This window comes from Sinocyclocheilus anshuiensis, unplaced genomic scaffold, assembly GCF_001515605.1.
Source record: "Sinocyclocheilus anshuiensis isolate Anshui unplaced genomic scaffold, SAMN03320099.WGS_v1.1 scaffold257, whole genome shotgun sequence".
In the NCBI taxonomy this organism is placed as follows: Eukaryota; Metazoa; Chordata; class Actinopteri; order Cypriniformes; family Cyprinidae; genus Sinocyclocheilus; species Sinocyclocheilus anshuiensis.
In genome coordinates, this window is record NW_015539889.1 from 467079 (window position 1) to 479578 (window position 12500).

Below are 12500 nucleotides of genomic sequence, written 5' to 3' on the forward strand. Positions count from 1 at the left end.
TTCTCGAGAAACTAGCATATTCTCACCGGAGCTTATGCTACGCCTACGTCATACATCATCCGCTGGACGCCACTCTCTCATGAATGAGCGTACAACAGTTAGCGGAAACTAGAGATTAAGGTTTATAAAGTTGTAAATATGGATATTTTTCTTACACAAACACATCGCTTCGGGAGGCCTTTATTAACCCCCCGGAGCCGTGTGGACTTCTTTTATAATGGATTGGTTCAATTGATTTGCCTAGACATTATTTAATATAACTCAGATTGTATTCGTCTGAAAGAAGAATGTCATATACACCTAGGATGGCTTAAGGGTGAGTAAATCATGGGGTATTTTTCATTTTTGGGTGAACTATCCCTTTAAAGCTGTCCAAATGAAATCCTTAGCAATGCATATTACTAATCAAAAATAAAGTTTTTATATCGTAAGAATAATGGTAGTCCAAGGCACTCGAATCTTATTCAAAAAATTTTTAAAAGCCTTTATTTCATCATGGCTATAAGTTTTAAGAACAGGTGACAAGTGCACACCTACGCATTGCGGCTATTTTGCCTTCTTCAGGGTGTGAGTAACAAACACAATCGGAGTTCATTTTAAGCAGCAGTTAATTAGTCAAATAACAATCACCTGGTTGTTCTACACAGGACAAACAATAGAGAGGAAGTTTGACGATTACATATCAAATTAAATCAAACACAATATAATCATGTATATAAAGGAGGGAAGAAAAAAAAAGATCACCAATATAATGCTTCCAAATCTGAATTCTTATTACAAAAAAGGTACCAGGTCTAATTCTCCATTTAAGCCTGGAAGTTTAGTTGTTTTCAGTGTATAGATCCAAAAAGACTCTCTCTGTAAAAGCCTATTGACCCTATCACCTCCTCTTATTGACCTGGGGACATGTTCTATTCCGATTATCTTCAATGTACTTGGGCTACCATGATTTTTCTCTTTATAATGAAGGGCCATAGGATACAAAGGGTTACAAACTCTGGTCCAGGGTCACATATATATATATATATATATATATAATATTTTTATACTACTGTTCTCTGAACTTTACCACCTCCTTACAGTGGGACCTTGGTGCAGAAACTAAAAACAAAACTATTAAGTAAAAACTATAGGATCTTTTTCAAAAAATATAAATAGTATGCTCCGTACTTTTTATGCACCAGTATGCAAAGCAGCTCGACAGACAGTGAAAAGCCGCATTTAACTTCAGATTGATTTCAATGGCAAAACTACTGCAACGGTCAACTTGAGGCTGCTATAGTGAGAAGCTTCCTCTACTGCTCAAAACAAACAGCACACGGTTGAGGCAATATCCTGAAGGCCGTTTTATTGCTACATTTAGCATTGATTCACTTTGCGAGCTGTTTAGAATGCACAGTACAAAATGTTTCCAAAGACAGCTCCAGCAAAATGAGGACGTCTGGTCACCTTAGCTCTGGGTCTCAGCAGACTGTAGAAAAACAAGCATGCTAGGTAACACATGGCAAGCCACAGATGGGGCCATGGTGTCAGCATCTGTCTGGATTGTAAAACTGGGTAAATACACCATGTATGTGTTTATGATAAGCTAAAAATGCATTTTTCTGTGTTTTATGATCTAATGCCTAATACGCTATAATGAGTTCCTATGAATAGTCAGATTGCAGCATGAGTTTTCAGCCCAATATAACTTCAGAGAAGCTGGACGGTCTCGCAGTGATCCTGGCACACAATCTCGGTGGCTTGACTCTGCCTCCGAGGGATCTGGCACTCTGACTCCCAGCAGTTCCAGATATCCTCCACACAGACACACTGCTCTCCTATAGAGCTTTCAGCTCTGCCGTACAGGGCATCTCACATCACACGATGTGGCTGGTTGTATCCTTTAAGGATCCAGTTCTACTTCTAGTAAGTGTTTATCATCTGAACATCTGTATGGCTTATGCGGTTTAACTTCATATGGCGAAAGGCTGTTCTCACTTTAACAGCATACATTAATAATGGTCTATCACTTAAGATTAACTAATGGCACTTTCATAAAAAAGGCACATTTTCGTAAGTTTTAATTGAGATTTAATTAATTGTATTGATATCATTTTTTTTAAATCACAAAAACATACTATTGGATATTTAGCTTCATCTAAAATTTAGATATTTAGATATTCGCAGATCAATAGGCCTACATCACACCAGAGCTGTTTACATAAATAAATATTATGTTATGTATGCGTAATCAGAAATCCTCTACATAAGTCATAAATGTCACTATAGTGCAGGAGAAAACGTCAGCTATTAATGCAGATCTGCCTCTCTACCTGCAAAAGTACGGTTTCTGTGAGCTGTTTGTGTGGATTCGGGCAGCAGCAGCAGCTGTAGAAACAGGCCCTGACAGTGCGAGACATAGAAACAGCCTGTGAGGGCGAGAACTCACTGATATTATGTGACAGCCATTTTACTGTTGAAGCGAAGTGCACAGCTGTGTCTGTGTGCTCTCAGATAAAAGTCCAGTGAAACTGCCATGAGAAGAGTAGGACGCCGTGTGGGAATCTGAGTTTAAAGCCGATATCATCTGAACATCTATATCAGGCAAAACATGTTGGAAATAGCCTCTTTTTTACATGTCATTTCTTTAATGTATTTTATTTATTTATTTTTACAGAGGAATTATATTATGACTTTACAGGAAATTACACGCTGTCACACCAATCATTCCGAGCAATCGAGTGATATTGCAGTTACTTACATTTTAGACACAATATTGCAGTTTTTTTGTTAATTATTGTTCCACCAACAAAAATAGTTCCAAATAAAGCACATCTCTGAGCAACACACCGTAATGGCATTTCTGAATAAATCATTGTTTTGATTCAGTTACTTGTTTCGGTCCTTATTAAATCAGTGTATTGAACGAATCGGTTGAGCGTATGATTCAATGAATCACTCATTAAGACAGCCACACCTTTTGTTTCTGAATGAATCAGTGTTTTGAACGAATCGGTTGAGTGAATGAATCAATGAGTAATTCATAAAGACAGGCACTTTTGGTCATAAATAGCCTATATGCTTTCTTTTCTCTCTCTCTCTGTTGTAGTAGTTGTATGTCAGTCTGTAAGGGGTTTTCACATATTTTATCTCGCAATGTTTTCAAAGTCTGAATGCAGAATGAGCGAATCGGATTAATTCACTTGTCGCCACATACTGGCATAACAATGTAATCTACAGGAAGATTCACAAAAAACAAAAACATGTTTTTGTTCCCCTCAAACTAAAAAATATTATGTTTTCGCTCCAAATAGTTACAAATCAACAAGATAGCACTGCCATGTCGTTTTATTGTGATTTATTTTAGCCATAAAACAACATAGAGTGCTATACATTAGGTAGGGGCTATTAGCTGGTAATGATTTTTGTCTTGCAGGGGGGGGGCAGTGCTGTAAGGTGGTCACAAATCTAGTGTTGTCCTCATAACTTCCCTGACCAATTGGCTCGCCGGTCTCTGCCAAATGACTCAGCTGTCCCTTCCAGGGTCCAGCCCATCGCTCTGCCAGAATAATGCCACAGATAACGACTCCAACAGGGGGCCATTCTTCCACAGAAGCCACTCGGCCATCATTCAAACTAGTGTTATAGGGATATAGATCCCAAAACAGGGATATAGAAAAAAAATATTTAAAAGAGGAGTGCAGATGGATTTGCCTTTCATCAACATAAAACTGATTAGTTGCTATATGAGTGATTCCATCTGTTATGGAAGCTTTTAGGATTGATGGATGAGGGGTGGATTGTGACTGAGGTGAGTAAAAGAAGAGATGTCCAGACCTCATCTCAACACAGTCCACCCTTCTGGAATCAGTTGAGCTAGCTTGGGGTATCGTGTTCACACACAGCCTCGATTTTATGCCCAATCAGCAAAATAACTGGAACACAGCATTAAAAATGAAAGAACCAAAGTATTAAACTTACAGAAATTCATAGCAAACTGTAATTGATATTTTCAATATAAAATAAAAATGTACAATTTGTGTGGTATTGCTTTAAAATAAACCGTGTGTGATTGATGCCTCTGCTTCTTCTGTGGATTCAATTTATTTGAAAATGTAAAGGATGGGTCTTACTGAAAGCTGGTGAGTAGGATTTACTGAGACCTTGAGTGCATGAGAATTTGTTGAATCATAAATTCACCAATATGTAGTGTGCATTGAAGAATGAATTTAAGTTAAAGATAATTAAAGATGAAAACAGCACCTCAAAACAGATAAAAAAAAAAATTAAAGGACAATATACCGGTAGTATCTTAGTTTTGTAAATCAGTCCAGGCCCAAGGAAAGAACAAAGGTGCTTTAAGTCAACAATGAAGACAATGCTTCCATCTGCTGATCAAATTAGGCCTAGCCATTTCTGCAAATACAGTTTGACTACCTTTTATATGGAATCAGAAGCTGCATCCCTATTCACACATGGTCCCATGCAGTGTTCACTAATATTTACACACTAACTAGAAGGGAGGGGTGCGGAGTTGATGGGGGGGACATAACATGTTTAAATAAATGTATGTATAGCCTACAATACCAGTAAAAATATTGAATATTTAAGATTTATGCTTTTTTGGGAAGAAAGCTCTTATTCCCACCAAAGCTGCATTTATTTAAGCAAAAAGTACAGTAAAATAGTAATATATATATATTTTTGTTTTACCTCAGCAGTCATTACTCCAATCTTTGGTCACGGTGTCACATGGTCCTTCAGAATTCATTTTAACATGCTGCTGCTCAGTTATTAGCAGCATTTATTTCTTTTTTTAAATAGAAATTTCAAAGGAACAGCATTTGTTTAAAATAGAAACACTAAAAACATTTCTGAAAGATCATGTGACACTGAAGACTGGAATACTGGCTGCTGAAAGTTCAGCTGCCATCACAGGAATAAATTACATTTTATTATATATAATTACAGTAAACAGTTCTTTTAAATTGTAATAATGATTCACAATATTACTGTTGTACTGTATCAAATAAGTGCAGCCTTGTTGAGCATGAGAGACTTCTTTCAAAAACATTTAAAAAATCAGAATTATTTCAAACTTTTGACTGGTACTGTACATTATTATACACACTATATACATTTATATTTATTTACAAAAGTAAATTACATATTATGTTTTAACAAAATATTTAATCTACAAATTTCAGATATTTTCTAATTTTCACCCCTTACTCTTCATAGCATTCAGAAATGTTAGTAGGGTGACCAGTCCAAAAGATATTCTCATGCGTCGCATAGATATCAATCATTCACAGTTTATTCGATTATTCAAGACGTGTTATTTGTTGGTTAACAACATATATAAATAGCATATAAAAGAAACACATATTCACCTACAGAATGCCAAATAAATAAAAATGACCCTTTTCGCTCTTCTTCTCTACCATGATATACTACGCACAAATTGTCACTAGATGGCGACAGAGTATGTGTATTTTTTTTCCTCTCGTTCCACCACCTTTTTATTTTTCTTTCAACGTGGCAGATGGCATAATGAAAACAATTGAATGCCAGAGAAGTCTTTAATGAAGCTGCAGGGCATGTGTGCTGTGAATGCATCTGAAGGGCATTAAAGACTGTAGTAATGCGGGTGTTTTTCCTGCAGTCTCTCAGTGAATGTGCGCATGTTCTCGACCTGAGAGTTCACACACAGTGTTAAGTAGGTCAAACTCAGCGGTCAGACGTGACGCTGTCGCCTCTAGAGGAACGGTCCGTCATGAACCTCACACTCCACACTCCACAGTGTCAGATAGGTCAGTCACAGCAGGTCACACACAAGAGCAATTTGTTCTGTGAAGTGTGTAAGTGTACGTGTGCGCTGTAAATAATAATGTAAAGTTATTTTTACCGCAGAAGTAGCATAGAATGATATTTGGTGTTAGGGGTTTTCAAGCTTTTAGATGCTACAAACCCCAAAATATGATCATCCCCCTCCTAAATGGCAGCTATATATTTTCATGTATAAAGACACATTTTATGTAAAATTGAATATTAGAAATGTGCGAAATATTTTGTTACATTATTACTTCTTTTCTTTTTTGCTACTCAGGTACTGTACTATTAAATGTATTTATTTATTTTTAACAAACATTTTATTATTTGTTTAGCTTATTCTTGTTATTTGTTTAATTTAGTTTAATTGTAACCTTTTTTTTTACTTTTTTTGTCATCTTTCTCTAAACCTTTTTATGGACCCTCTAACACTCCCTTGCAGCCCCTCATTTCATGTACAAAGACCCAATTTATATTGTAAAAATTAATATTATGAGTAAATATGTTTTGAAAAAATATTTAGTTTGTATCATGTTACATTATTACATAGATGATGTAGATGTAGCCTATTTATTATTTATAATAAAGGATTTTGTTTATTTAAAAATATTTATATATTTTTAAATAAAAATGATTTTTAAACAATATTTTTTTTCTTAACTTTTCCATGAATCCCTAGCACTCCCGTTCAGCCCCTCATTTCATGTATAAAGACCTACAGTATTTTATACTGTACAAATGAATATTATGAATGTGTAAAATATAATTTGAAAAAGATTTATACTATGTTACATTACTACGTTTTATTCCCCTATACTCACTAAAGTACTGGACAGTTTATTTATTTATAATAAATATTTTATTAATAGAAAATTAAACATTTCATTTATTAAATGTAATCTTATTTCGATTATTTATTAATATATTTATAAATAAATATTTATGTTTATTTAAAAATAGTTTTAAATGTATTTTGTTTTTCCTCTAAACTTTTACCCGGACCCCTTAGCACTCCCTTGCAGCCCCTCATTTCTAGCATAAAATCTAACATTATTGACTCTAATTGTACAGACACTGACCTCAAATTTGCTTTTGAAATCGTCCTAGAATATATATGATACGAGTCTTTATCAGTTATACACAAATCACACAGCAAGTCCCTTTCTATTTTGTTTAATACCAATAGACATCTTTCCATCCTTTTTAAAGCACTTAATGCCTTACCTCAGTTTTTAATGTTTCACATGTGCTGAACACTGGCATATTTTCATCCTCATAGTATGGTTTCCATTCCTCTCCATTTCTGTCTTAGAAAAAAAAGATAATTCCGTTATTATGAACATCATCACAGTACTGTATCTCTCTGCCTCGCTTTTCTCTCTATCTGGCCAATTGTGCGGGTCTGGGACAAATTTGCAAAGCAGTCGGATCTCTGTTTTGCATGAATTCCTCCACAGAGCTTCAAAAGGCTCAGGTCTTTGGTTAAAGCTAGAGAGATGTGCAGATGATGTCTGGTAATTGTGGGGTGGAAGAGCTCCAGATCATCTATCTCAGAGCACCATCAAAGATCCTTCAGGGTTTAAGTGTTTAAAAATGGTGGCTCTCAAAAGGAATGTGCTTTGAAACCGCAAACCGCAGACCTCTTTAAATATGTCTTAATTTACTCCTGTGTTTATCTTAATTCTATCCACGATGTACAGTAAAATGGAAACAAATACATTCCCTATGATTTTGTTCCACGTAAAGCCTGAAGAACATTTACGACTGCTGCTACTGAAATGAGATTTGACCATATACAGATCTGGTAGTCAGTTACAGTTACAGAAATACATCCAACTGCTCAATAATTCACTTAACCGGACAATTCAAAACTGCACATATTGTGAATAGTTTATGCTTTGAATGTTATAATACACAAATAATGACTATGTTCTACTGTACTGTAGTGTATGCTTATTACATTGAATTATATTATGACTGGGAAACCTTTTTACAAAGCTATTCTCTTTCTGCCTTTCTGTAAAAAAGCAGGCCTGGAAAATTCGTGTACACCGCTGAAATGTTTAATGCAAGCATTGCAATATTCAATGGGTTCTAATGACCCCTTATTTCCACTTTCGCATAAATGTATACAAAGTTTTGTGAATTTTTTAAAATGTATATTTGAAGCAGTTAAAATAGTATATCTAACTCTTTCACATACATTTTTAATGATGATAATAATCATTATTATCATTAATTTATATAGTGGCTTTCCAAAAGTACACACAACAACAAATAATAATAATATAAATCTATACAGAAAAGACAAGAAAAATACTGTGTCTGTTTTTAAAAATGATATACAGTACATTTGTATAAATTGTACATTGTGAAGAGAAAAAAAATAAAGTTAATTCATTAATTTACCTTATTTCGTTACATTTCAGGCAAATGTCCCCAGAAAAATCCAAGCGCACAGTCCAAGTGATCATTCACAGTAGTGACGTGTGAATTTTTTAAAATGTATATTTTAAGCAGTTAAAATAGTATATCTAACTCTTTCACATACATTTTTAATGATGATAATAATCATTATTATCATTAATTGATATAGTGGCTTTCCAAAAGTACACACAACAACAAATAATAATAATATAAATCTATACAGAAAAGACAAGAAAAATACTGTGTCTGTTTTTAAAAATGATATACAGTACATTTGTATAAATTGTACATTGTGAAGAGAAAAAAAATAAAGTTAATCCATGAATTTACCTTATTTCGTTACATTTCAGGCAAATGTCCCCAGAAAAATCCAAGCGCACAGTCCAAGTGATCATTCAGAGTAGTGACGTTCGGCTCAGGTCTCCATGTGTAAGCAGCTGCTCTCACACACTGTCTCCTGCAGTCTGAATCTGACAAAAAGCTTCCACACCTGACCAGCCTTCATGTCAGAACTGACCTAATGATGAAGAACTCTATGAAAGTGAACTGTTTAAAAATACTCATAGGTTTCAAAATATTATTACTATGTTGAAATGTTCAAATGTTTTTCTTCTTGTTAGGACTCTTTTTCTCTCGCTTTCTTTTTTTTTTTTCTTTTGCTGTTGCTGATTGTAAGAGTGTGTAAAGCAGTTTGTGTCAGTGTTGTTCTTGATGTCTGAAGAATGCCGTAACTTTATTTTAACCAATAACGTTGTAATTCTTTAAGAGTGAGTGTTGCACCTTTTCCCTTTTTACATTTACAAAAAAAAATTTTGTTTTATGGTTGCACCTTCTCCTTTGTTGGATACAAAAATGTTGTTGGGTAGTTGAAAAGTTAGTAAGAAAAGCAGAGTACAAACATGTATTTTATACAGTAAACATAATCTATATATAGAAAATTTCGATGTCGAGATTGACATCCCGTGGTAACTAGGATTTACACAAGCTTCAGTAAATGGCAGCTTAATAACTGGAATGTTATTTTGAAAATAATATTTAATAATTACACGATGATTCTTTTTTTCTAAAAAAAAAAGAATCATCGTGTAATTATTAAATATTATTTTCAAAATAACATTCCAGTTATTAAGCTGCCATTTTTTTGTCATGTTTTTAATAATAGCCTAATAATCCATAAAGCAAAGATCAATTTATCTGAGATTCAAATTTGAACGAGATAAAGAATTTAGTAAGGTTTGTTCTTGAAACATTGCTAAAGAGAAAATAAAAGCATTTTAAGAATGTGTAGGTAATTGTAACACAACAAATATGCTTAAGAAAATAATTTAAAAAGTGTTTATTTTTTGTTTTACTGTTACAAATTCTCAAATCATCATTCTCTCTCTCTATATATTTTTTTTAATCTGTATTATATAGCTTTAAATGTTATTATTTTTTGTAGTTTTACGAATAGAAATATCAATATTTACATGAACTATCACTTTTACGGCATGAAATCAAAACTTAATGTGACATCATGGGTAAGACTTTCCTATCAAGGCTATCATACTTCTGTTTATTTTTTCACACGGCATGATTTAACATGAATAATATTTCCCTGATGCAAAAAGCTGTCATTGTGAGCGCAAGAACGCTCTTTTTGAACTGCTCTCACTCTAACGATTCTCTGTAATGGTTCACTTGAATGGCGTTTCTAATATTTGACTGTATAATATTTGTACTGACAGAGTGCAAATATGAGAAATGTTAGGAATATGGAAATAAGTCTTTCCAGCATGGGATGATTCAACTAAAATATACACGACCAGAGCAAAGCCAGAACAAACCATCCGCTGTAAATGGCTTCCACTTGTTGATAGATGGATATTCACAGTATGACGTGGCCATCAAAATCGCCCAAAAGTTTCAGTTAGCTGCACACGCCATGGCCTGGAAAGCTCACTGATTGCACTTTGATTGACCTAATACTCTTTTAAATAGGCTAACTGCAGGTCGCACGTGTGAAACAATGAACATTAGTGGCCATTCAAATAAGTGAATCACAGAGCGGCACACATGGCCACTGTTTACATAGATTTGTAGTTTCCGTATTTCCTTAGCATGACCACAGCATGATCTTTTAAAAATGTGATTCAAAAGCAATGATGTGTGAGCGCAAACTATTCTGGTTAGCAAGCACCATCTCCGTCATGACCATGAATGAAAAAGCAAAGGGCGTTTCCATTAATCTAGATATTTCACGTGGAGTCTGGTCACTTTCATGTGCATTTCCAGTGAAAGATGATTGTCGGGTTTTTGGTCGCATTCTGTCGAGGGTCTGGCGCTGGTGCTGTTCCTGCTGAGCCCGTGGTGGCAGTGGTTAACAGGGCGTAAAGGAGAGAGAAGCAAAGGCGGTCGGGATTAGACGAGAAGAACTGTTGAATTGTCAGCAGGTTGCACACTGAACTTCTGAACTCCTACTTCTACTAGCAGGGGCTGCGTTTTTTTTCGCATGCCAGTCTCGGCGAGGGCAGCGAGAGGTCGTGGGGCTTTCACACATTGGCCCGTTAACAAGGCCTCCGAAGCGGGGCGAGCTGTGAGGAGACACTGGGATCCGGTCGAAGAGAACAGCAGGAGGGGGAGCACAGACAAACCCAAACACCCCACAGGAACATCAGCACAAAGACTGCAGCATAAAGGCCGGTCCTGTGAGGAGTGATTTGGGGCGTATAAATGCCTTCAATGTGAACTTTCTACAAAGATATTTCAATTTAGTCCTGTCCTTAGGGTAATTTTACATTAGTTTAGCAAGCTGGCTAGACTGCAATGAGTGGGAAAATAAAACAACAGGATCTTAAAACATTTAAAGCAACATTCCAGGTTCAGTGCTAGTAATTTCACTAATAATTACAAAGAAATAGTAAGCAGTGAATTAAACATGAAATATTTGTAAAATGTACTACAATAATCGTTGTTTTATTTAACACTTAAAAAATTAAGTTGCGTCATTGTAAGCTGGGTAATGTTGATTACCACAAAAAATAAGTTTGGCTCATCCCTTGTTTTCTTTAAAAAAAAGATAAATATTGAGGTGACGTTGAGGCACTTGCAACAGAAATGAAAGGACAGTCTTTTGAAGATTCAAAAGCAATTATTTCATAAATTACTTACATTAATTCTTCTGTTAAGTGCATTATTTGGACTGTAAAACTGTTTAAGTACAGTTTTATAGGGTTGATTGCATCGTCATAGTGACAGGTTTTTATTTCTTTTACTAAGCATATTTTTCCACACTAAAACCATAATGCACATATTTTGCTGCTATTCTGTTAAAGGTGGGGTATGTATTTCTTTCAAAAACGCTTTAGAAAACTGAGTCGGGCCGAGTAGCAAAACAAACTTGTAGCCAATCAGCAGTAAGGGGCGTGTCTACTCATGATGTGGAAGAGAGAGCATGCAGTGCACAGGACGGACATTAGCCGAGCCGAGCGACAGAAAGATAGAGATGGCGGATAAAAAATAAAAGAGGAAAACGTTTGTGGAACAAAAGAAGGTTTACGATGAGGCAAGAAGCAGGACCAGTGTAAATATCGGATCAGCTTTCCAGCGGAAGGCCTGTGATCGGAAACCGAGGTTGCTTTGTTTCTTCTCGATAGGTGAGTAACACCACTGGCTCTGCAGCCATTTACCTAAATTCATTACTTCAGGTCCTTAACCATCTTCAAGAAACGACTAAAACGCATCTGTTCCACCTTTATTTGACCCTCTAACTCGAGCACTTTCTATTATATTTGAATTCTACTTCATCTATATTTATCTTTTTTTTATTTATTTTTATTAAAAAACAAAACAAAAAAAACCCACTAGCTTTCTATTTTTTCTATTCTATCTACTTGTTTTTCTTTGTGTGTGTGTGTGTGTGTATTATACACACTCCTTGCTACGTGTACTGCGTTAGGCTGAGACTTGTCATTTGCACTTATTGTTGCTCTTTTGTTAGTTTTGTCTGCTTTTATAAGTTGCTTTGGATAAAAGCGTCTGCTAAATGACAATGTAAATGTAACACCGTGTCTCAAAGCGACAAAGCGACCGTTGAAAATCATTTGAAATTTGTGTCAATACATCATAAATAGAACGCAGCAGCAGTTTTCTGTCAGGGATTTGTCGTGTCGCGCCGCATCCAGTGTAGACAGCATCACTGATAACGAGTTCTATAGTATTTTGTCGCGCCGTGCCACTCGCGTCCGGTGTAGACACGGTGTAACATTGGTTTTGCTTTG

General features: G+C 35.3%; 1 long non-coding RNA gene across 2 annotated transcripts; it reads right to left on the reverse strand.

Annotated features, from left to right (window-relative positions):
- Positions 1 to 3279: 3279 nt before the first annotated feature.
- On the reverse strand, positions 3280 to 8693 carry LOC107685633 (uncharacterized). 2 transcript variants are annotated; one of them, XR_001633972.1, is made up of 3 exons: positions 8572 to 8693; positions 7039 to 7121; positions 3280 to 3618 (listed from the first exon to the last, which is right to left on the reverse strand). It is a non-coding gene; the product is annotated as an uncharacterized LOC107685633 (long non-coding RNA). The 2 variants fall into 2 exon arrangements; XR_001633971.1 differs by lacking the exon at positions 8572 to 8693 and adding an exon at positions 8224 to 8301.
- Positions 8694 to 12500: the final 3807 nt, after the last annotated feature.